The 25,508-nt window shown below is 37.3% G+C and overlaps 1 protein-coding gene across 2 annotated transcripts in view; it reads left to right on the forward strand.

Moving 5' to 3' along the window:
• aplp2 (amyloid beta (A4) precursor-like protein 2) overlaps positions 1-25,508 on the forward strand; it is a 106,930-nt gene that overhangs the window by 25,887 nt on the left and 55,535 nt on the right. The gene's annotated exons all lie outside the window — the stretch shown is intronic.

A 25,508-nucleotide genomic window follows, 5' to 3' on the forward strand; every position in this document is an offset into this window, starting at 1 on the left:
TAATGCTCAAGGCTGCAAAACGTGTTGTAAATAGAAACCTTTGACGGTCTTCAGAGCGTGCACACAAAAATGTGTGTTCTGTTTTGAAAGCAGCTGCCTATCGGTGTATAGCCTACCGAAATGAATCAAAATAGTCTTTGCTATTCGATCTGCAGTCCACCCATGCCTATTGATTCCCGACCCGCACCTGCACTGCAAATGACATCGTAAATATTAACCAGTTACATCAAATATTAGCAGTTCACCTGTTGCAGGCATCTACCCACATGCACGTGCTCTGGCCTGTATAGCCACTGGAATAATAGCTTCATCTGGACCCAGTTGCAAGAAACCTCTTAAACGATTAGTTCACTTCTGAATTAAAATTTCCTGATAATTTACTCACCCCCATGTCATCAAAGATGTTCAGTGCAGTACAGCTTCAAAGCGCTCTACATGATTCCAGACGAGGAATAAGGGTCTTACCTAGCAAAACGATCGCACATTTTCTAAAAAAACAAAAAACAAAAAAACATTTTATATACTTTTTGAGCACAAATGCTTTTCTTGCACTGCTCTGCGATCCACCATACATGATGTAATCATGTTAGAAAGGTCACGTGTGGCATGATTCCTCAGGACCTTCCACCCATTGTACCCCACTGAAGTCCACTATATGGAGAAAAATCCTGAAATGTTTCCTCAAAAAATGTCTTTTCAACTGAAGAAAGACAAACATCTTGGATGACATGAGTGTGAGTAAATTATCAGGAAATCTGAATTCTGAATTGAAGTAATCCTTTAAAGGGATAGTTTACCCAACAATAGGACAATACAATTATGGTGCATATCGCACAACACTAAATAGTATCTCTAGCTTACTCATTACTTCCATGTCTATGATGATTAAGTTGTAAAGATAAGTAAACGGGCAGTCATTCATATGTTGATATGAATGTGTGTGTCATCAGAAGGTAAAGAGAGAGGGTAAGGTTTTTTTTTTTATGATACATCCCCTTTTAATGCAAATCACTATTGTGTTATCATCATCAGAAACAATGGCACTGATTATTAAAACATCTGTAATGGTTTTAATGGTTATGTGCTGTTGAGTTGATTGTTTTGTCTCTGCATGCCTGAAAACATTACATGAAACGGATGTCTGATGACAACAAGCAGATTCAAATGAAACCATCAAGCATTGATTATGTGACACAGACCTCAGTGCTTTTGTTTGACTGAGATCACTTGTTATTTGCTGCAGCAGCCAGTGGTGCATTTCATTTTGAATTCAAGCTTTCGGTTTTATTGCTTGCCTTTAGAATTTCAGCTTCCATCTGAGAGAAACGTTCAGCAGGCTCGCCAGAGTTGTGTTTTCACTGCAGTATATTGGGTGTCGTTATGAGACGGTATTTTTAGTCCTCTCGACCGTTATGTTGAGAGAGGGAATGTTCACAGAGGCCTGGAAATTTCATGGGAGAAACCAGTGCTGCATTATAACAGAGTAAAATGTATCCAAGTGATTTTGTTCTCTCTCAACCCTTTTCCACTTTCATGTCTAGTCTAGTCTGGTGGTTCTAATAAGGTCATGTTGGCACTACTCTAACTATCTGCTGTCAAATGGCTCTTAAACTCTTCTGTATCAACACCCCTGAGCCATGAATCAGCGAATTTGTGTCTCTTTTGTAGTCATTCCATCTCTCACTCTTGCTTTGTTTTCATTCGTTCTGTCCATTTATGTCTAGCTTAGGGATGGGACAGGTCATGACAGTCATGATTATCTTTTAAATTGTAGTTTTTTTTCTTTCATCAAGTGTATTTGTTGCATCTTTAAATTTTACATTCATCCACTTTTACACATTTATGTCCACCGCTACAGCTTTACACATTTGTATGGGCGTCTTTTTGTCCCCATTTTTTCAAACCTACCCTACACCACTCTCTCCTAATGTCTCAATCTTCATCAAGCAGCAGGAGACAGACAGCCTTAATGTTGTAATTTGGTGACGTCTGGGACAGGCCTCCGGAGGCTGTGTTTGTGTGTGTGCTGAGACGTGTCAAGACTTACTATGTATGTGCAGTGTGTGTTTGGCGTAAGGTAAGAGTTTTTTTTTGAGACTGTGTGTCTGAAATGTATGTCAGTGAGTGCCGGAGGGTATACAGCTTCTGCTCTGGTCTCTCTTAACTGCAGCCTCTCCTAGACACACACAAAAACAACTACTGCTGTCTGCTTGGCACACACACTCTTACTCAAATGCACTTTTGCACAGGAGGCAGTATTTTATTGTGTCCTAGCTCACAACATACATGCACTGGCTCTGTTTTGAATTTTTTTTTTTTTTTTTTTTTTTTTTTTATTGAAGGAGTAAAACAACATACATTAATACAATCCAAGATACAATTTACTTCCTTCTATTTTAAATATAACAACACCACCCCCTCTCCACCCACCCAAACCTATCCCTTCCCTAGACAGCTTAGCTACAACAAAACCGCATAATGTCTGACATCTTTTCAAGGCATAGACCCATGCATACCACTACATAGTGATGATAATATTATTATTACAATAATAGTATTGCAGTGTGAATAGATAAAAGAAGATATAATAATAGTTATTATTATTTTTAGCCATTCTGTGAGACAAATTACACTGAGGACAAAACATCAAATACAGCATCACCAAAAAAAAAAAAAAAAAAAAAAGGTAAAGAGAAAGATACATATATGGAGAGTAAAAAAAATTAACAACTGGGTAATTCTTTCAAATTTTTAAAATATGACAAAATGGGTTCCCATTTTGAGTAAAACATGTCCACCGATCCCCTTAATGTAAATTTTATCTTCTCTAATTTTAAAAAGGACATAACATCTTCTAGCCAATCTGTCACAGAAGGAGGGGTAGGGATTTCCAACATAACAAAATTCTTCTGCGGGCCAATAAAGAGGTGTAAGCAATAATGTCCCTCTGGGATGCAGTTAAAGAAATTATCATAGTGTCACTGGGGGCTCCAAAAATACCTATTGAAGGACAAGGCTGCAATATCACCCCAAGGGCATCACTGATAGTTTTAAACACCAATGCCCAATAATTATTTAGAGAGTGAGCAAGACCAAAACGAATGCGTCAGACTGGCTGGGGCAAAGGAGCACTTATCACAGGCTGCATCTACTCCAGGATATATTCCAGCTAACCATGCCTTGCTCAGGTGAACCCTGTGCACTTTGAATTGTATGAGCCCTAACCTAACAGAAGATGATGATGAGTGGACCTTTTTAAGCGCCTCCCTCCATAAAGTCTCAGATAGCTCAATGCCCAATTCATCTTCTCCCATCTGGATTTAATTTTATCCAGATTGTACTCTTTCAAAGACATGAGCTGGGAGTATAAAAGTGAAATCAATCCTTTATTATAAAAATTGAGAGTAAGATTATCTAAAGGTGAGGTAGGAGGAAGGTCAGGGAAGGATGGGAATTTGTTTTTAACAAAATTGCGAATCTGAAGATATCTAAAAAAGTGGTTTTGTGGGAGATCATACAATCTGCAGAGGTTCTCAAAACTGTTGAATAAACCTTCAGTATATAAATCTTTGATGCATTTCAACCCGGAAACTACCCATTGTCTAAATGATGAGTCCAGTGTAGATGGAGGGAATAAATGATTTTTGTAAATAGGACCCAAAACCGATGCAGATGTAAATTTATAGTGACAACGAAACTGATTAAAGATCTTGAGAGTAGAAAGTACAATAGGATTGGATGTGAATAGAGAAGCTTTCAAAGGCAAGGAAGAATACACTAAAGCAGGGAGAGAAGAAGAGTGACATGTATGTGCTTCAATTAAACACCAATTTGTTTCTGGGCAATGAAGCCAAAATAATATCTTCTGAATATTTGATGCCCAGTAATAATGAGTAAAACTTGGAAGACCTAAACCACCAACATCGCGTGTCCTTTGAAGAACATGTTTGTTAACCCTGGGGATCTTATTTTCCCAAATGAAAGAGGATATGGATTGGTTGATTAAATGGAAAAAAGATTTGGGCAAAAAAACTGGTAGGGACTGAAACAAATAAAGGAACTTGGGAAGAATTGTCATTTTCACTGAATGTATTCTTCCAGCTAAAGTAAGGGGAAGACTATGCCACCTTTCCAACTCTGCCTTTACTTCTTTTAACTGAGCTTTATAATTGGCTTCAAACAAAGAGGAAAAGGAGCGCGTCATATGAATTCCAAGGTATTTAAACCCATCAAGAGAAAAACGGAAGGGTAATGATTCTTGTTGAATTTGTAAGGCCAAATTATTAATGGGGAAACATTCACTTTTTTAGAAATTTAATTTATATCCAGAAAAGTTACCAAACCGACCTAATAATGATATAATTAGAGGACAACTAGATATGGGGTCACTGATGTAAAGCAAAAGGTCATCGGCGTATAAAGACACACGATGTTCAATACCCCCTCGCTTAATTCCTTTGAATGCTGTTGATGTTTTCAGAGCTATTGAAAGAGGCTCAATTACAATGGCAAAAAGGAGTGGGGACAGTGGGCATCCTTGACGAGTCCCACGCGTTAATGGAAAAAAGTCTGATCGGGAATAATTGGTCCGAATGGAAGCTGAAGGGGACTTATATATTAATTTAACCCAAGACATAAAAATATTACCAAAACCAAACTTTTTTAAGACCGCAAATAAATATGGCCATTCAATTCGATCAAACGCCTTCTCCGCATCCAAGGAAATAACTACCTCTGGGTGCGGAGAAGGATCAGAAAGATACATTATGTTAGCAAGTCTACGAATATTAGAAAAGGATTGGCGACCTTTAATAAATCCCGTTTGATCGTCTGAAATTATTGAAGGAAGGACACGTTCTAAACGAAATGTTAACACTTTAGCTAATATTTTAATGTCAGTATTTAAAAGAGATATGGGGCGATATGATTCACACTGGGTGGGATCTTTATCTTTTTTAAGGAGGAGTGAAATGGATGCTTATAAAAGTTGGAGGCAAAGAGCCTGCCTCCAATGATTCCTTGAAAACATGCAGAAGAATTGGTGCAAGTTTCTCCCTAAATTTCTTATAAAAATCTATAGGGTACCCATCAAGGCCCGGAGACTTCCCACTCTTCATTGCCATAATGGCCCTACTGATTTCCTCAATCTCAAGGTCATGCTCTAAATCTTCCATCTTATCTGATTGCAGGGTGGGAGTATCTAAATTATCTAAGAAATTTTCCATATCTGTTGGATCTGAAGGGAATTCAGAAGTATATAATGAGGAGTAAAAGGTTTTAAAAGTTTTGTTAATTTCTTCTAGGTTGCTAGTTAAAGTTTGATTAGAGTCCTTTATCTGGGAAATAAGACGGGAAGCAGCCTGACGTTTCAACTGGTGAGCCAAGAGCCGGCTTGATTTGTCTCCATACTCATAGTAAAGACCACGTGTCCTCATTATTAATTGCTCTGCATGAGTAGTGGATAAAAAATTAAACTTTGTCTGCAATTCCACTCTTTTTTTACGTAATTCAGCTGTAGGTGATTCAGAATATCGTCTGTCTAAATCTAATATGGATTGTGAGAGTGCTTGCAGTTCCTTCTTACGTTCTTTATTAGCATACGATGTATAAGATACTATTTGGCCCCTCAAGTAAGCTTTCAAAGTCTCCCAAAGTAAGGAATAAGACACTGTATCCGTTTTATTGAATTCCAGAAACGTGTCTATATTAGTTGAGACAAAGTTACAGAATTTATCGTTAGATAGTAGTAATGAATTAAATGACCAGAGAGGGCGTTCCCTGATGTTTGAAGGGAAATGCAGGTCCAGCACAACAGGTGCATGATCGGAAACAACTATAGCCGAGTAGTCAACTTTCTTAACCATTGATATAAACAAGTTGTCTATAAAAAAATAGTCTAATCTAGAAAAGGAGTGATGGACATGGGAATAAAAGGAGAATTGCCTTGTCATTGGGTTTAAGAATCTCCAAGGATCCACACAGCCGTTCTGTTGCATAAATAGAGAAAAAGCCTTTGCCATATCAGAAACATTGCTACTAGAGCTGGACCTGTCAAGCTGAGGATCGAAAACACAATTAAAATCTCCAGCAAATAACAAATGATGTGTATTAAGCTTGGGAATTAATGATAGGAGACTATTTGCAAACTGAACATCATCCCAATTGGGAGCATAAACGTTAACTAAAACCACTGGGACTTGAAAGAAAGATCCAGAGACAATAACGTAACGACCATTAGGGTCACAGATTGTGTCAGAAGGTATAAATTGTACTCTCTTATTAATTAAAATTGCCACACCTCTTGATCTACTGTTAAATTTGGAATGAAAAATTTGACTAACCCATATCTTGCGAATTCTATTGTGATCCTCTGGTCTTAAATGTGTTTCCTGTAAAAATAATATATCTGGTTTGAAAGATTTAAGATGGGAGAAAACTTTAGCTCTTTTAACAGGACCGTTTAATCCCCTGACATTCCATGTCATCAGCCTCACAGGATGACCTCCATTATCATCACCTATATTACCTGAGTGATGTAAAAATTAGAAGCATGCAAGGGTTCTAAACTGAAACAAATTTTAACCATAAATGACAAAAAAAGAGATACCAGACCTAGAAACCAGAGGTAAACAATGCTGCCAGCCGCCCTTCCCACCCCCAAACGAAACAGGAAAAGAACAGTATAATACCTAGATCTAATTCCCCAGCTGAGGATGATCGCAGATAAACAAAGATTAATGAAAAGACTTCCAAAGTATGCAAACTAACAACAAATGGAGTCATATACAATGTGGATGTAGCCCCCTTCTAAAAGAAGTTCAGAAACAAAAATTGTCAACTTTTGAGTACATTATCCGGCTTTGAATAATAATAATAAAAATAAAAGCCAAAATGGAGTGTACAATTATTTCCATAAGTCCAGTTCAGCCTCGGGTTTTACACATACGATATAAAACCAACAGTTTTCTAATTCTTACCCGAGGAAACGAAAGCAACGTCTTTGCACATTATTCTTCACCCCAGTGAGTACGGTAGAACTCATTGGCTTCCTCTGGCGTGCCAAAGAGGTGTGTTTTCCCATCATGAGTAATACGGAGCCTTGCAGGGTACAAGAGACCAAATCGGACTCCCTTCTCGTAGAGCCGAGACTTAACATCTTTAAACGCCGCTCGCTTTTTCCCTAGTTCAGCGCTGAAATCCTCGTGGAAAAACACTCTGTGTCCACGAAAGAGCAGCTCCCGCTGTTGCCTGCTGAATCGGAGGATGCGATGCTTATCCTGGAAAAAGTGGAAAAGAACCAGAAACACTCTGGGTTTGGTCTGCTTGGCCCTTGTATCGTTAGTTGGATTGGGTCCGACTCGATGTGCACGAGAAAGAACAAGAGGACTCGTAAAAAGTCCTTCCCCAGCACTTCCTCAAAAAACTCAGTCATAAATTTAATCGGGTCTGACCCTTCCAGCCTTTCAGGGATGCCCACCACTCTCATGTTAGATCTCCGTGAGCGATTCTCGAGATCGTCCAGCTTTTCCTTCAGGAACAGGTTCTCTTTCCGTAGCGCAACCATTGAAACCTCGACATTCGCCAGCCTGTCACTGTAATCATTTAGCCCGTCTTCAACCTCGCGAAGTCGTTCGTCATGAGCTTCGTAATATGATTTAACTTGTTCCAATGTCGCGTTCACAGGTGACAGTGCGCCAGCCAGCTCTGTTTTTAAAAGTGAGTGAACTACTTGCGTCATGTCAGAAAGGAGCGCTGACCGGAGTTTTTCGAGATCTTCAGGTAAAGCCGTTAGGCCCTCAGGCGGTGGTGCCATTTCGTCGGTCTTACTCGAAGGAGCTTCGCCGTCTCTGTCGACAGTTTTATTCCGAATTTGCTTTCTACTCGCCATTTTTGTTCCTCCTAGATTTCACGTAATATCAGCTGCCAGATAATAGACTGTAATGGACTAATATCGAAAGAATAACGACCAAATGAACGAAAGAAGTCGGGAGCTACGCTCGTGTGCGCCTACTCACGCCATGCTTAACCCGGAAGTCCCCTGTTTTGAATTCTAGCATTCTGCCTACTAGACAGCATTTTAAGGTATCATAGGTTAAATGCTTTCAAGTTAGGTTCTTGCCACAGCATAAAGTTTAATCGTCACAAAAAATTTGGACTTTTCTATCTATATATATATATATATATATATATATATATATATATATATATATATATATATATATATATATATATATATATATATATATATATAAAATATAGAAAAGTCCAAATTTTTAATATAATTTTTAATATAAATATATAATATATATATATATTTTTTATTTTATTTTTATTTTTTTTTTTTCAATTTTGACTTGTCCATATGTTTTCTTAAATTTATTATCACTGACAATTTTGGACTTGTCAATATTTGTATATTTTATTTTTGTGTGTTTTTTGTTTCATTTTATCTTTCTTTTACATTTTTCCTTTCTGTGTACCTTTCATTTTCTTTCTATGGAAGCTTGTTTCCGCCACTAAATAAAAAAATAAAAAAGGTAATTGTGACTTATCGCACGATTCTGACTTTTTTCTTGCAATTGCGAATTACAAAGTCAGAATTGCATGATATAAACTCGCAATTCTGAGGAAAAAAAGTAAGAATTGCAGGATATAAACTCACAAACTGCAGGGAAAAAAGTCAGAATTGCGAGATAGAAATTTTTTTCTCACAATTGCGAGTTTATAGACCTCTTTGGAGCAGACGTCACAATTACGTCACTTGCAGCTGCGCGCGCATAGTGGTTTCAGAAATATAGCGGTAGCAATTGGAGGAAAATGTGCAAAATCCACAGAATAAGAGAAAAACGTTTTGTTGTGCCTCTGGATGTTGGAATCGGAATGCAAAAAAATATAGTCTTAATTTTTAAAGAAAACCATCGTTGAAAACGTCCTTTGAAGCTAAACGGAGACGTTTCACAGACTGGACTGATGACACCTGCAAGGATTAGTCTACTATTAAAGCAGGAATTTGATGTAAACAGTAAGTCTACATAATATTCACATGTGCAGTTTAGAGGACAAACATACATAGCAGTTACAGCATGAAATAATATTTAAACCTATAACATTTTACATAACTTTTAAACATAGTCTATAAAATTTTTATTTCACAATTCTGACTTTTTTTCTGACTCCCAGTTTGGCCATTATAACTCGCAATTGTGAGTTTATTTCACAATTCTGAGGGAAAAGATATTGTATAAATTGCAATTCAGAAAAGACAGGATAACGAGTAGGCTATATCTCACAATTCTGTTTTTCTTTGTAAGAAATGTGAGATATAAACTCAGGTTTGCGAGAAATAAAAGTCAGAATTGTGAGATATAAACTCGAAATTAACTTTTTTTTATTCTTTTATTCCGTGGCTTCCATAGACTGCTACTGCTCAACTGTCATTTTCTGCAACCAGGTAGGCTCCGTCCATAAAAAAAAGTCATCGCTGTTTGCAAACACCAAATTGGTCTATATCATGCAATTCTGACAATTCGCAGTTGCGTGTTATAATGTCCAATTGTGAGGAAAAAGAGTGGATTTGTGCTGTAAAGTTTTCAAAATCTTTTTTTTTAAGACAAACTACTTCTCTAGATGAATGAAGTTCAGTTTATACATTATCACCTTAATTTATGTGGTGGAGTTTGGTCCATGTAAACCGTCCTTTACAAATTGTTACATCACGTCCCTTGCGTAGTATTCTTGCGTGTCATGCGAAAGTTGCTGGCTTACCAACTTTTACTTCTGCCATCATGTAAACAAAGATTTGACCTAACCTTACACAGAAAAAGTAATATTTAGTTTTATTCTTAGAGTATTATGTTGTTGTCATGGTTAGATGATAATGCCAAACTCTGTTGGATATATTTTAATATTTAATTTTACAGGAATGAAAACGAGGCTGTAAGGGTTAGAAGTACAGGGTGTTCAAGGGATTGAGCTGTTGTTCAACAACATGCCAATTATTCAGTTGACGAAACATCTAAAAAAAAAACAAAACAAAACAAAATTACGTGACATTTATACAGCTCATTCCATTGTAAAGGCTGTGGGTCTATCCCTCACAGCCTCATTTTCATCCACGTAAAATTCAATATGGCATCTACCCTGACTAAGTCTGAGTCTGAAATCACATAAGCAATTACTTAATGACCGCAAAAAATAATATGAACGTGCATACTATGAATGTAATCTGGACGTACTGCATTCACCATCTTGCCCTTATCATGTGACCTACCAGCATCAGTTACATCACAAATCCTCTCCCGTGGCCTCATGGGATAGTAAAGTGTCCATCATATGCACATTTCAGAATCTAGCCGGAAGAAGTAGCTCATCCGGGTACTTTTTGCCTGCTCTTTTATGAATACTGTGATTCGGACATGCTTCTTTTGTCACATACTGTTTTTTCGCCTACTATATAGTAGGGAAGTATGCTCTGAGTAGATTTTCCCATGTGATTAATTTGAGGAGTATGGTTTGTGTGATGCTGCCTGCCTATGTAGACACTTTTAGGTTTTAATTTCAGTTAGGATGCTTTCTATGACAGTAGTGCAGACATCAAGGAAATTCACAAGGTGTATGGTTACAGCGCCGCTGTTTAGAGATTTGTCCTCGAGTCGAGGCAGCCATATTATCCTCCTGCTCTTTCCGTGGTCTGGGCAAAGTAAACATGCTCTTTTCCTCTCCTACGCTCTAGTATGACCTCTGCCGTCTCCTCTACACCAGGCTTGTAAAAGCTGGGTTGCTGAGCATGCTGGGAAGAGCGTGACCCAACTGGCAGAGAGCTGCCCTTTCACCTCTGACCTCTGAATGCCCCTCAACACTTGAACTGCTCTCTATAAACAGCACAGCCATTTTTCACACCTTTGCAGACGAGAATTGAAATGTTACAGGGGGAAAAAAAACGTTGAGCAGTGTGCTTCAAAGCAAAGTCATTAGCTTATATATATTTCACAGTAAACCTGTTTGCTGTTTTGACTCTTCTATGACAGCTGTGGAGAGACTAGTAAACTTTAACTAACCTTAACTAACAAAACTCTCTTCAAGTTATTGCTCCACCATGACTGTAGTCATGAACAACAGTTTACGGTAATGTCCAGTTGCAGCAACTCACTGAATTATGAATTACCTTCTGACAAACTTCAGAAAGCAACAGTGCATGAAACTGAGCCTTCTGGGATTTCGTTCCTTGCATGGGTTTGTTTGCCATGAACAGGGTGTGTTTCGTCACAGAATATTGTTTTCAGGACATTTTTGTGCTAGAAATTTTAGGTGTTGAATGTTGTTTTGGCTTTTGGGAAATGCAGCAGTGTTCTCGATGCCTGCCATATGCACATCATCAAAGTACTGATCTCTCTCTCTCTCTCTCTCTCTCTCTCTCTCTCTCTCTCGCTCTCGCTCTCTCTCTCGCTCTCGCTCTCGCTCTCTCTCTCTCTCTCTCTCTCTCTCTCTCTCTCTCTCTCTCTCTCGCTCTCGCTCTCGCTCTCGCTCTCGCTCTCGCACTCGCTCTCTCTCTCTCTCTCTCTCTCTCTCTCTCTCTCTCTCTCTCTCTCTCTCTCTCTCTCTCTCTCTCTCTCTCTCTCTCTCTCTCTCTCTCTCTCTCTCTCTCTCTCGCTCTCGCTCTCGCTCTCGCTCTCGCTCTCGCTCTCTCTCGCTCTCTCTCGCTCTCTCTCTCTCTCTCTCTCTCTCTCTCTCTCTCTCTCTCTCTCTCTCTCTCTCTCTCTCGATAGCTGAGATGCCACTGAGGTGTTTCCATAGAGATGAGGACATTTGAACAAGTCGTCACTCATGTCGACAGAAACCCTCTCTGTAACTCTGTTCCAAATCTAGTGAGCTGACTTTTTGCCTACACAGTTAGCATCCTTGCCAACATTTTACTCTTAGCATGTTGCTAAGCTAACAACACAATACTTGTTATATTTATTATAATTATAAATATTTACTTAAAGGGAGGAGGGAGCATAAAAAAAATAATTTTCACACGTGAATTGGCACCTCCAGAGCTTAAATTAATTGAAAGTCTTTGGGATGTGCTGGAGTAGACTTTACAGAGCGCTCATCTCTTGCATTATCAATACAAGATCTTGACCAAAAAATGATGCACCTTTTGATGGAAATAAATGTTGTGATGTTATAAATTAAATAAATAACATAAAATAAAATAAAATATTATTGGATTACGTTTTTTTCTGTTTTATTTATTTTTTTGACTCCATTTTAATGGTTAAATAAAATTTTAGTAATCAAAAATCATGTCTAATTAATTGAAATAATGAATCTTGTCCAATTTACCAACAATTTAATAAAAGTTTAACAAAAAAATTATTTTTTTTTTAGGGTCCTATGATAAACGTTTTATTCTTTGTTCTTCTGTTTTCTGGATTCCTTTTTAATAATCAATTTAAAATAATAATAAAAAAAAAATAATTAAAAAATATATTTTTATGAGTATATTAAAATTAATATTAAAATATAAGAGTATATTAAAATATATTTTAAGTTCTGTTGTGTATTTAAATTTTTCTGGCAATCCAATGAACAAATACCATTTAATTTATCTTTTAATCATGAAATTAAACTTTTTTTGTCAAACAATGTGCTGCACAACAGAGCTTTACTGTTAAAATTAAAACATGGAAGAAATCGAACTTTTTATTTTGACGGTTTGCCAAGAGCTTTGAGTTTCTCTGTGTTTATGACGGTAGTTTTCTCAAACGAAGCGGATAAATGCTGATGAAGTGACTGGAGATGAATTTGTGCGTTCATATAGTGAGGCGACAGAGGACGAAAACACTGCGAGTGTCGCATGTGCTTCAGCGTGCATACGGTGCGCCCCTGCGCGAGTGTGTGCGCGAGGCGGTGTGAGGTAAATGAAACAGCGCTTCGCATCATTCATTTCAGAGTCACACAGGCATGCAGGATTCATGTTTAAATAGTCTTTTTGCAGTTTAATATTCACAGGCACTAGTCTATATCGCTGTTTAATTTAAGTGTACTGACATGCTTTTAATTCATTCATCAAAAATTTGACAAATTCCGTGACATTCCACGTTATATAGTAAATTCCATTTTTATGAATGGATTCCGCGATTCCGTTATATATTATATATATATATAATTTAGTGTATATTTTTATATATTTTCTTTAGGGGTGTAACGATACGCTCAGGTCACGATACGATACGTATCTCGATACGGAGTTCACGATACGATACGTATCACGATATTTTGAACAAAATGAAACTGAAATTCAAACAAGATTTATTAAAAGACATTAACAAATTTAAATAATTTTCCTTGTTGTACATACAAGATCACATTTTAATAAAATAAATAAATATACAATTTTAATAAAAACCTTCTGTATTCAAATTAACAGTTGAATAGGGCTGTTTGTCACTGAAAAAAAAAATGTTAAATTTAACATGAACTTAGAATTATGAATAGGGGCCGTTCACATATCGTGTCTAAAAACGTGTGGAAGGCGCGGCCGCACCGCTTCTCCTTCTTTCCAAAGCGCTTGCGCTCCCGTGGCGTCGGTCGTTGCTATGCAACCATGAACTGAGCTCTCCAAGAGGATCAGGATGTTTCAGCAAAGGATAAATGATTTCTAGCCCTTGCATTAGTTTTACTACGAGATATATTGATGGAGATAAGATATAAAAACCACCATGTACAGCTATGATCAGCTGTTCGGCTGAGCTTTTGATGTTTTGTTACGGAAAGGCCATAGCTGATCGGTTGATTCTTGTCACACGACCTGCGGTGCGCTTGCGGCATTCTGAGAAGTTGAGAATGCGCGTCGATCCAATTAGGAGCGCACCTGCCGCGCGGCTACATTTGAAAATAATAACTGACTTGCACGCAGAAAAGACGCAATATGTGAACGGCCCCACAGAACTTCTTAAAGCAAAGCATCGCAAGCGTCTTTTGCTTTTCTGTGAGCACAGCTGTTGCTGTGCACTGCGGTGAAAGAAAGCCACGACTTTTCTCACGCGACCATGCAAGATACTGACATGAGAAACGTTTAAATCTGCTTGCAAGATTCAATGTGTGCCCGAAACACTTACTGAACTAGAGAGCTGATTGAGACACACCATCTACGATAAATCTTATAGTAATTTAAAAATGTGGTAGCATTGGATCTGGACAGGAAGGATAACTCTGGGAGTTGGAAGGGGTGTGTCGCGATTCTGCCTTCTCACATCGCGATACAGGTTCGTGGACCTGCGTATCGCGATTTCGGTTTCATATCGCATATCGTTACAGCCCTAATTTTCTTTTTGTTCTTTCTCTCTGTCTGCCTTTCACTCAATTTAAAAAAATTACATATTAAGTCTTCTTTCAACATGTATCTATTCTCATATAAAACGAATAAAATCTACGGCATTGGTCATTACAGTTCCACCCAAACGGTGAATGTGGCCCTGTGATAAATCGGATCATTTTAATACACAGAGTTGTGTGTGTGTGTGTGTGTGTGTGTGTGTGTAAGGGCTAATTTTTGTGAATAATGCTGAGATTAGATGTCATGTGATATAGTCCAGGGATTGTTGAGCTTTGCACCGTTTCATGCTTGTATTCCTCGGACCTTTTCCTCTTGTACTTTTCCACTTTGTGCGTGTGTGTGGGCACAAAGGTGTGCTGCCAGACCTCCTGTGATGAAGGACTGAAGGCTAATGAACCGTAGGGAGAGACACTCCAGTGCTCTCAGGAGCTCACACACATACTCTTATGAGTTCAGCTGTCCATGAGAATGTCACACGTCACGCTGAACTGGTTCACACTCCTGTAGAGATGGGCCTCTGCTTCCTGTGACATTGGCCAAGTGTTCCAGAGGACACAGTGGCATGATTTATTGAGGTTTCTCAGCATTTTATGCATGCATGTGTGTTCTGTGCCCTAAAATGTATTTGGACACTTTGATATCTTGCTGTCCTGTGCAACGAAATGCTTATGTATACCGTGGGGACAATACAAATTGTGGGTCTTTGTAATAGCTGAATATAATTCCATCTGATCTGACTCATTTTTACTGAGAACTGAGTTTTTTGCAAGCTGAAGTTTTGTTTTCCTCTCACAATCTTGAGTTCTGGTTTTGTGTTTTCCACAGCTTTAGGTCAGTAATAACGCCTCACTTCAACAGGGATTTAGAAGTACTGAGTCACCCTGCAGCAGAGGAAGAGAACGGAGGAGTGATGCTTTCACAATCACTCCTTGTGATCAGTTTCACAATCTATGAAAGGTCCTTCCTTTTTATTGTCGCCCTGATTTAGTGGGGTTTTTTGTTGCTTTGCTGGCCTTCACACTGTATTTGAAAATGAGTCAAATATATATATATTTTTTAACCCTTTTGTCTTTATACATTCTATATTTTTTCTATGTGAGATAGGGATGTGATGGTGAGGAAATTTTCCCAATGGTTAATCGAAGTGTGAGGTGGCGGGTGTTGGAGATTTTTCCTCTTTTTCACCTCGCTTTTAAAATGCCCATGCTGCTGTGCGCATTTTACTTTTGCTTTCAAATTACCGGCAATTTGGGGGCAGCAATTTCTTGAATGGTGGATTCATTATTCTTCATGAAAAACACAACAACAAAACCGTACAATGACAATCTTGCTTATTTTAAATAGAACAATTTTGCTTCGAAATCAAATCTTCCGGCATTGTCGTCTCACTCTTCTTGTCAGTCAGCTCGCCTCACTCTAGTGATCTCCTGCAGCTGATCTGTGCCGTGACTCTCGTAAGGCTCACACTGAATTGAGCAGATGCGTTCAGTTTTTAATTGTAGTGTCTATTGCCTTGTTTCCACTGAGTGGTATAGGACAGTACAGTACAGTTCAGTACGATTCAGGATGGTAAACTCTGATCCGGCTTGCATTTCCACCACCAACAGTACCCTTACTTGATTGCCGTGGCGTATGCTGGAAAGTAGCGATCGACGTCATTCATGTGTGAAGAAGAAACAGTATTGTATTAAAAAATGGTGCCTCTTGTGTTGTCATTCCCCTTGTAGCATGTGCAAGTGACAATTCTCTTTCAACCAATCAACATTCTGCAGTGAGTCTAGCTCCACCCTTTAGTACCAGACTACTATGTACCTGAACGGAAGGGTCCCAAAAAAGTGGTCCGTTTTGGAATTACGGTACCATTCATCATTTCTGACAATGGAAACAGCAAAAATTGCACTATTTAATTGTGCTATTTAAATTTTATAATATAAAATTAAATATTAAAAAAAAAAAAAAATGTGTTCTGATCTATTCTATTACTGTTATATTTTTCAATGATTCAACGACATTACAAAGTAAAACTATTGCAGGTGTTTTTCATTGCATGTTTTTCAATTGAAAAAATGTTTCCATTTTTATCATTTTTAGTGAAAGTATTTGGTAGTCAGAGCAGAGGTGGTGGGTGGGGGAATGGGGTTAGGATATTGGTTAGTTTAGGAGTAGTTATAGTTAGTAGTTATGCTAAAAACCTTACAAATACAGATTTGAGCTTGCGGAGTGAATGTCGCCGTCTTGTCTGCAAATATGACGTCAGTCGGTCTCAGGACAATGGGATAGTTGTGACGCTCCACACACCTTTATCTTGCTCAAATTTGTGTAGGAACAGGCAGTCATTTGTGACCTAGTGTGTCTGTTTACTCAGAGATATGAAGCTAGCCTGATTTAAAGGTCAGAAAGACTTGAATAAACTGCTAAACCTTTGGTACAGGACATATTCAAAATGAAAAGGCAAATGGTTTTGTCTTTCCTGTCTATCAGCTTCCTGATCTATAACGCGTACAGTATTCGCAATGTTCCTGTGACGCTTAACCATGAGAGCGGTGGATTAAGCGGTCTAAACCACGGTTAAGCATTCCTTCACTGGGTCACACGCAAAGCATTGCATTCTGGGAATCCCAGTGATGTGACAGCCTGGTGCAGTACCAGAATGGATTTTCATTAGGGTTGGGCTGTATGTCTGACATCTTATCACAGCGTGAGTATATTACAGCAATTGTAATATCATGATGATATAGTTATTTTTGCTGAAAATCCAACTTAAATTATATTAAATAACTGTTGTAATAGGCCTACCTATATTGGTTAATCCAAGTGGTTAACTAAGATGTAAACTATTTTGCTTTTGTGCCTAACATCCCTTAATAACAAGTTCATCCTCCTCATGTCTTCTATGGGACACGTCCCACTCTGTATTTTTACTCCATGCTGATTGTCTTTTTCATGTTTAAATATCATAAAGCAGTTCTGTCCACTAATACACAGACACTGTAGTAAAATCTCTGGTAACACTAGGGTGACCAAACGTCCTGTTTTCCCAGGACATGTCCTGTTTTCATGTCCTGTCCTAGCCGTCCTGGTTGTTTTTTATAAAGTGATGAAAATGTCCTGGTTTTCATTGATTTTCATTGGGCCATTAAATTGACCGGTTTTACGAGATTTTTGGTTTCTGAGATTTTCGGCTTCCGAAGGCAGAGCATACATTAATGAGTTTCGCAGACATGCACAATTGCACGTGTAACTGAGAATATTAGTTCACATTGTATCTCAAAACATTAGTGGGTTATTCCATAAAGGTAACTATATTCTCAGCGTCGCGGCTGACTTATGCCTAAACTACAGTTGTTTACTTCTAGGTAACAGTTTATAATGTTTTCATTAGTATGCATGATTTGTGCAGTCGTCTGTAACTGGATAACAGATACTTTGTGTAACAGCAGCCTTCAGCTATCGTCTACAATGAGTTCAGCTCTTCCTTTGTACCTTGCGATGTAACAGCTGATAGGCCTTTATACATTTCTTTATAACTTTCATGCTAATTTGTTAAGCAACAACAAACTGCTGGGAAAGATCAGCTCTACAGCAAAATATAAATGGGCAAACAAGGAGGATGAGGAAGAAAAACAGGATGAAGAGGAAAACTAAATATATATATATATAATTAGTCTTTGTAAGTTTGAGAACTATTTTTGTTAAATTTGGATTGCTAATATAGCAGAGGTATTTTTTAGGTATTTATTTATTTTTCTAATACAGAAGAGACACTATTTCTATCATTATTTCATTCGTTATTTTTTAAACTTGTCATAAGACAACATGTTGAGTAACCTCTGAGAAGCCTATCTGAATTTGTGTCTTTGGTTATGGACAGTATTTTGTAATATAACAATTTTCTATCCATACAGAGGAGGCACACTTTAAAGGAACACTCCAATTTTTGAAAATAGGCTCATTTTCCAACTCCCCTGGAGTTAAACAGTTGAGTTTTACCGTTTTCGAATCCATTCAGCCGATCTCCGGTTCTGGCGGTACCACTTTTTAGCATAGCTTAGCATAGTTCATTGAATCTGATTAGACCATTAGCATCGCGCTTAAAAATGACCAAAGAGTTTTGATATTTTTCCTATTTAAAACTTGACTCTTCTGTAGTTAAATCGTGTACTAAGACCGACAGAAAATGAAAAGTTGCGATTTTCTAGGCTGATATGGCTAGGAACTATACTCTCATTCAGGCGTAATAATCAAGGAACTTTGCTGCCGTATCATGGCTGCAGCAGTGCAATGATATTACGCAGCGTCTCTCACATACGTCTCCATGGTTGCAAGGCACGTTCCCTGTGCAAGCAGGGGCTCACGGTCGCTGCGTAATATCATTGCACTGCTGCAGCCATGGAACGGCAGCAAAGTTCCTTGATTATTACGCCTGAATGAGAGTATAGTTCCTAGCCGTATCAGCCTAGAAAATCGCAACTTTTTATTTTCCGTCGGTCTTAGTACACAATTTAACTACAGAAGAGTCAAGTTTTAAATAGGAAAAATATCAAAACTCTTTGGTCATTTTTAAGCGCGATGCTAACGGTCTAATCCGATTCAATGAACTATGCTAAGCTATGCTAAAAGTGGTACCGCCAGAACCGGAGATCGGCTGAATGGATTCGAAAACGGTAAAACTCAACTGTTTAACTCTAGGGGAGTTGGAAAATGAGCCTATTTTCAAAAAAAGTGGAGTGTTCCTTTAAATGTATTGAAATTATAAGGCATCTTTGAGTAAACTTCGAGTATCATTTGAGTATCTCATTGCTGGGCAGAGTGTCCTGGTTTTCAGTAATCAAAATATGGTCACCCTAGGTAAAACTCCATTCCATTTGTTGACTTGGACATGTTTTTTTTTTATATATACAGCTATGGAAAGAATTAAGAGACCACTTAACATTGACTTCTGAACTTGGAGTGGTCTCTTAATTTTTTCCATAGCTATGTATGTATGTATGTATGTATGTATATATATATATATATATATATATATATATATATATATATATATATATATATATATATATATATATATATATATATATATATATATATATATATATATATATATATATAGTACAATATAGAAGAATCTTTATAGAATCTTTTTATAGATTAAATTTAATAGTGAAAGTGACACTTATGAAAAAGGGTAGGTAATATAAGCTAAATCTTCAGCCTGCACCTTTTTTTTAATGTAAAATTACCTGTAATGATAGTACTACTTAAGCATTTATTAATCTTCTTTGTTAATGTTAACATTTTATAATACAGTATTAAAATGAACAGTTGTATATTTATTAGCCTAACATTAATAAAGATGAATAAAAATCATAAATGTTTTGCACATTGTGTTAGTTAACATTAGTAAATGCATAGCGTTAACTTATGTAACCTTTATTGTAAAGTGTTTACAAATGTCTACCTGTTGACACATTTCTGTGGTCACAAGGTATATACAGTCATACCATCCAGCCCTAATTTTCATCTTGCCATTTTTCCATGTTTTTGTTTTTGTTCCATGTTTTTACCATATTACCGCCCAGGTAATGAGGTTAGAGGTTCATTGTTGCCCACCCTAAAAATACAGTCAAGTTTTGTGTATTTTACGTCTACAGTCTCGTCACATTCATCAAAAACAGGTGTCTGTGGTTACAGGGGATTTCAGAAGCACATTATGACAGTAGTTCTCAGTTGGGCTGTGTGGATTGGACCAATACTGTCCTGTGTTTGGTCTGCTTCACGTTACCCCTGCAGTGCCCAGACATGTTACAAGCTGGTTTAAGAGCAACTCACAGATGGACAGACATTGTAAAAGCTGAATTAGACCGTGATGGAGTTCCTGCATTGGGTGTAAAGAGTCTCCGTTTGTGTTTTTAGGAGTGCCAGTTGTGTTACTGTCCAGGCTGAGGTGTGGGCTCTGTGTTTGTGGCCTGCAGGATTTTCCCATAGTTTAAAATAGAAAACCAGAGGCCACACATACACAAGGGATTGGACCTGTGGGGTGTTTCCAAACATCAGGCTCTGTCATAACTGCCCTTTCCTGTGTGTGTGTGTGTGTGTGTGTGTGTTGCACCATTAAAAAGCTCTTCATGTAGCTGTGTGAGGCCTCTAAAAATTAAATGTTTAAGCAATAAAGTACCTGGCTGTGCTCTATTGTGAATATAGTCATGGCTAAAGTAGCCATGTTACAATCAGTTTAATAAAAATATTAAGGACTCATTAAAATGTTATTAATTCATCATTTTAAAAAATGATCTTCAGTATGGATTGAAACTAATTTGGTGTGGTGAGGCTTTATTTATGTCTGTTTTTGTAGTGATTATAAACATTGGGTAGTTTTGTGATATATGATCCGCCCTTTGCAGTAAAGATGTTTACAGCGGGATGTAAATCCTGCTTTATACAGTAACACGGCTCTGGTTTGTATTTATGGCAGGCCTAAAAGTGCCTTTCTGTTTAGTAGTGTAAAATAACAGTAGTATTATTATCAAATAAAAAATAAATAAATAAATGTAGAAATATTAAGGTACATATGAAACAAATAAAATAAAATACAATGTGTGTGTGTGTGTGTGTGTGTGTGTATGGTTATGGTTAGTTCCTGTCCTTGATTCTGATTGGTCAATAGCTGTGTTTTATTCATGATAAAACACGGCTAAGACCGCTTCTGTGTATCACTACACAACACCCTTAGCAACCACTCTTAGCAACATAAACTGTTTGGTCTCAGTTGATATTGTTTATTGAAGCTTACTGTATTATGTAGAAGAGTACTGTGAGAAATGGATCGATTGAGAAAGTTTATTACCTGCATTCAGATTTAGCATTTTCCTTCAGGTCAAGTCCTATGTTAATAATAAAACATCTGTTTAAATGTCTGATGTATTATCTTGTCCTTTTAACAGTTAAGGGGTTTTCCCGTGACTGACAGCGCTAGTCAAAGCCTTTGTCAGTTGCATCTTGTTCTGTTCACAATAGTTCAGGCTTTTCAATGTAAAAGTCTTCGCTACTGACTGACACACTCATTAAGACAGTCTTTGCCGCTTCGCCTCGTGCCTAACAACACCCTTCAGCCGTGAGTTATTCACGATACAGCACAGCCTCTCGTACCTTATTGCTTACATATATATGTGTATATGCATGGCTATATGTATGTATTTAACTATTTAATAGGAATAAAAAAATAAATTAATTTAAATTGTACCAGAGTCCCTCTTATTTTGGCAGACAGATACATACTGTGCTGTCTCTCTCTTTACAGTGATATTTAACATGCGGTTGTGTTCTGAGCTACAGGAGATAGTTGGATAGGGAGTGTTTTCTCATGTCTGTGTGAATATCGCAGCAGTAACACAGAACGACCAGAGCACAGGAAGCTTGTCTTCAGCATCTCTGCTACATTTCAACACAGGGCCAGCAGGACTTATTGTGAAAGTGTGTGTCTGAACTATTAGCAAATATAAAGGGGGAAGAAAGAAGAAACGAAACTAGTAGAGTAAGCTTGTGCTGAATGAGGTCAGATTTGCTGGAATGAGAGACTCATTTCCACACAGGGTCTCTGTTGTTCGTGTTTGTCCACTAGTGACGCCAATATCCAAATCTCTCTCTCATTAGCGTCCCCATGTTTCATTCCAGGATTCCGGCCCACTGCTTGCTTCCTCTTTCAGTTCTGAACACAGTGGATGCATGTATGTGCAAGCTTGTATTGTGCATCTACAGTAAATTTTATGCTCTCAGCACATTCCAGATTAGGACGCATAGCATGCTACCTTCTCATGGGTATATTTGCTTTCCGATTCTTCCCGAGAGGCCTCATCCACTACTTTGAGTGTGTGTGTCAGTCAAAGTTTAAGTGCTGTTAAAATGGCCTGCCGCTTGCCATCTTCCACTTACTGCTGCTCTTGCACTTAAAGCTGGAGTATTTTTGCTTACACTGGTCATTGTTTCTGGCCATTTCTTTCTGTCTGTTCCATCACCTCTGTCCTTCTTTGCTGATCTTCTGTCCTGTCTCTCTCCCTTCTGGCATAAAAAGGCAGCCTGATTCTGTCTCTTTCATCTCTTTTGCTTCCCTGTTCTTTCATATTTTGTAGCTTTAACATTTGTATGTTTTAATATTTTTTTCATAATTTAACTCTTTTAACTTTTTTTTTTTAATAAATTTGTATATGTAATTTAAATTGCATAAAATTAATGTTAGTAGTATATATACTATTCTTATTTAGCTTTAAAATGTTTTTTATTTTATTTTTTTATTTAATAGTATTATTTAAAATTATTCAGATTAGGCATGTCAAATTGACTAGTCACTAGTCATCTAACATAAAAGTTTGTATAGTTCATTTATTATTATTTATTAAAGTAAACGGTGACACATTATACCCAAAAATTCTTCATACAGTGGACTACCAGTAAAATTGATGATAAATTTGGGACCAAAACTTATTCAGACACTTTGACCTGACCATGTTTTGCTTAAGTGTTATCTGACATAATTAAAATTAATTTTTTCTGACACAGTTTAACTCTGAGATCTTGTCATATTTTATTACCATTTTTTAAACTAGTATAGTGAATAAACTCTATTAATGAATGAAATGTTCAAGGTGTCTGAATAAATTTTGGTTTTATATATATTTTTATATATACACACACACACACGCACACATATGTATATATGTGTATGTGTGTAAATATAATGTGTGTGTGTGTGTATATATATAATATGTACTTGTTATTAAACATACTTTTATAAACATACTTTTATGTTAGATGTGATTAATCGAGTTGACAGCACTAATTCAAATGTTATTAATAATTATTTTAATAATATTTATGTTTTTTAGGAGGAGCATATAAACTATTATTTTGTAGCTTTAACATTTTATTATCTTCTCATTTTTTATTTTAAAAACGTGTACTTTGGTTTCAAGTCAACTTGATAATATTGATTACAGAGTTAGTTTTTGAATGCTCATGTGGATATTTGCCCCTGTATATGTCCATAATATTAATCTAACTACAGTATTGTTGACAAAAACACTCCTATAAACAGAACTGTTTTAAGGTATGCATTTTGTGATGAGTTAAATCTCAGTTAAAGAAGTTTCACCTCTAAAGTCATTCCCTTTGAAGCATCACCAGCCATCAAAGTGCCACTTTTGTAATAAATTCACTGCCTTATTTCAAGCCTATTACTGTCAGACTTCAAATCATCTACTGTGAGTAATGTTTCCATTATTATGTGTAATCCATTTTTTGTGATAGTTTTGCATAGTAATGATTCATAGGGATTTAGCTGGGTTATCTGTCAGTTACCCCACTGAAGGGCAAGTTTAGGGTGCATATACTCCAAAAAAAAAATGCATTTGATTAGCTTAATTACACAGGGCTTCATTAAAGTGTATTTTTAGGATATTCAGCAGAAAAAATATGTGGTTAGTCTCAATTTTATCCATCATGACTGGTTAATTTTGGTGGGAAGAGGTTGAAAAGTAACTGGGATTTGTGTGGCTTTGGAGCAGAGCGTATTCCGAGTGGAAGCAATGAGGCAGGGAGGTGTGGCTGAACAGTATTGTTGTGGAAAGATGAAGCTGTCACGTTTGCTGTTTGACTGTGTGTGGTTTACTGGGCCGTCCTTGCCCTCCTCCTGGCTGTTTTACAATGTTCTCTCCATACTTATCCTTTGCTTTTCCTTTCCTCTCTCTTTTCACACTTCTCTCCATTTTAAAGGCTGGATGATTCGCCATTTTACTGAACATTTGCCAATTGCGCAAGTCTTGATGTTACACTGATTTATAAACAAGTTACTCAAGAGCGTTGGTATGGTGTCAGCACCAAGATTGTAGTATTTTTTTTTTTTTTTTTAATATTTTTTTTTTACAGAAAAAAAAAATTCTGAAGGATCATGTGACACTGATTGGAGTAATGATGATAAATTCAGCTTTGACATCACAGGAATAAATTACATTTAAATTATATTTCACTGTATTTTTGATCAAATAACTGCAGCCTTGTTGAGCAGAAGAGACTTCTTTAAAAAACATTAAAATTATACCAACCCCATAAATACACACTTACACATGCATATACTCAAATGTGTTTTTGTGAAGATGTCAAACAAAACAAGTTGGTTGCTGTGTTGCGACATACTACTCAAAGTTCAACATGTCTGGGCCTTGACCCGACCTCCCGCACCTCTGTCTGTCTTCAGACTGCCAAGAAAACAAGGTTTGGGTAAAATGCACGCCTCTTTAATTGCCTCCTGATTACACCAGTTTGTTAACATTTTAGGAGTGTAATCTTACAGTTACTTGGAATGAATCTTAACTTTCATCATAGTCGAGAAATGTTTGTGTAGACCTTTAATGACAGGCCGGGTGTAGCTGCTTCCCGTTTCGGGAAAAGAGGAAGAACATTGTAATGTAAACGAGAGTGTCTCCTATCTACAGGAAGGACAAAAAGGCACGAGTGGAGAGAAACTTCACTCGTTTCACAGAGGTGGGGGGATTTTGTTTGAACTAATGAAACCAGGTTTAGGTTTTTTCGGTTATGAAATGCAAAACTTCGCATGTATTTTCACACCTTCTATGACCTTAATGTCAAAGATGAAAGAGAAACCACTGCAAAAACATCCTAGAAGTAAAAAACCCAGCCACCCAGGACTTTTTGCTGTTACCTGCACTCTGGTCAGTAAATTTTTAGCAGTGGTGCCACTGCTTTGAGTTGTGCATTAAAGTGGGCATCAGCCATCAGCAGGAAATGATGCGTTTAGAGTCTGTTGGGCATTTTCGTTTTGTCCCTAGAGTGTTTTGAGCGATTCAATGAGTCATCAGGAAGATCACAGTGTGTGTTCTGAGGCATAAATGTGTGCCGAGAACTAGCATGGATGGGACAGACAAACTCTCAGTGCGATTAAGAAAACAAACCAAATCTAATTCATATCTGTTTGATAGGGCGAACGGTGACCCTGGAGCATGAGGAATATGTCTTTAAAGATGATATCTGCTTCAATTTGTCCTCATTATGTTTATTCTGCTGACTCTGTATAATCTCTTTCTTCATGAGAATAGACAGATGGGATGTTGTTCTTATAAAGTGCATGAAAACAAAATTCATGTTGTATTTGTTTTGTAGCTATGTAGGGTAAAAG

This window comes from Chanodichthys erythropterus, chromosome 7 (assembly GCF_024489055.1).
Source record: "Chanodichthys erythropterus isolate Z2021 chromosome 7, ASM2448905v1, whole genome shotgun sequence".
Lineage (NCBI taxonomy): Eukaryota > Metazoa > Chordata > Actinopteri > Cypriniformes > Xenocyprididae > Chanodichthys > Chanodichthys erythropterus.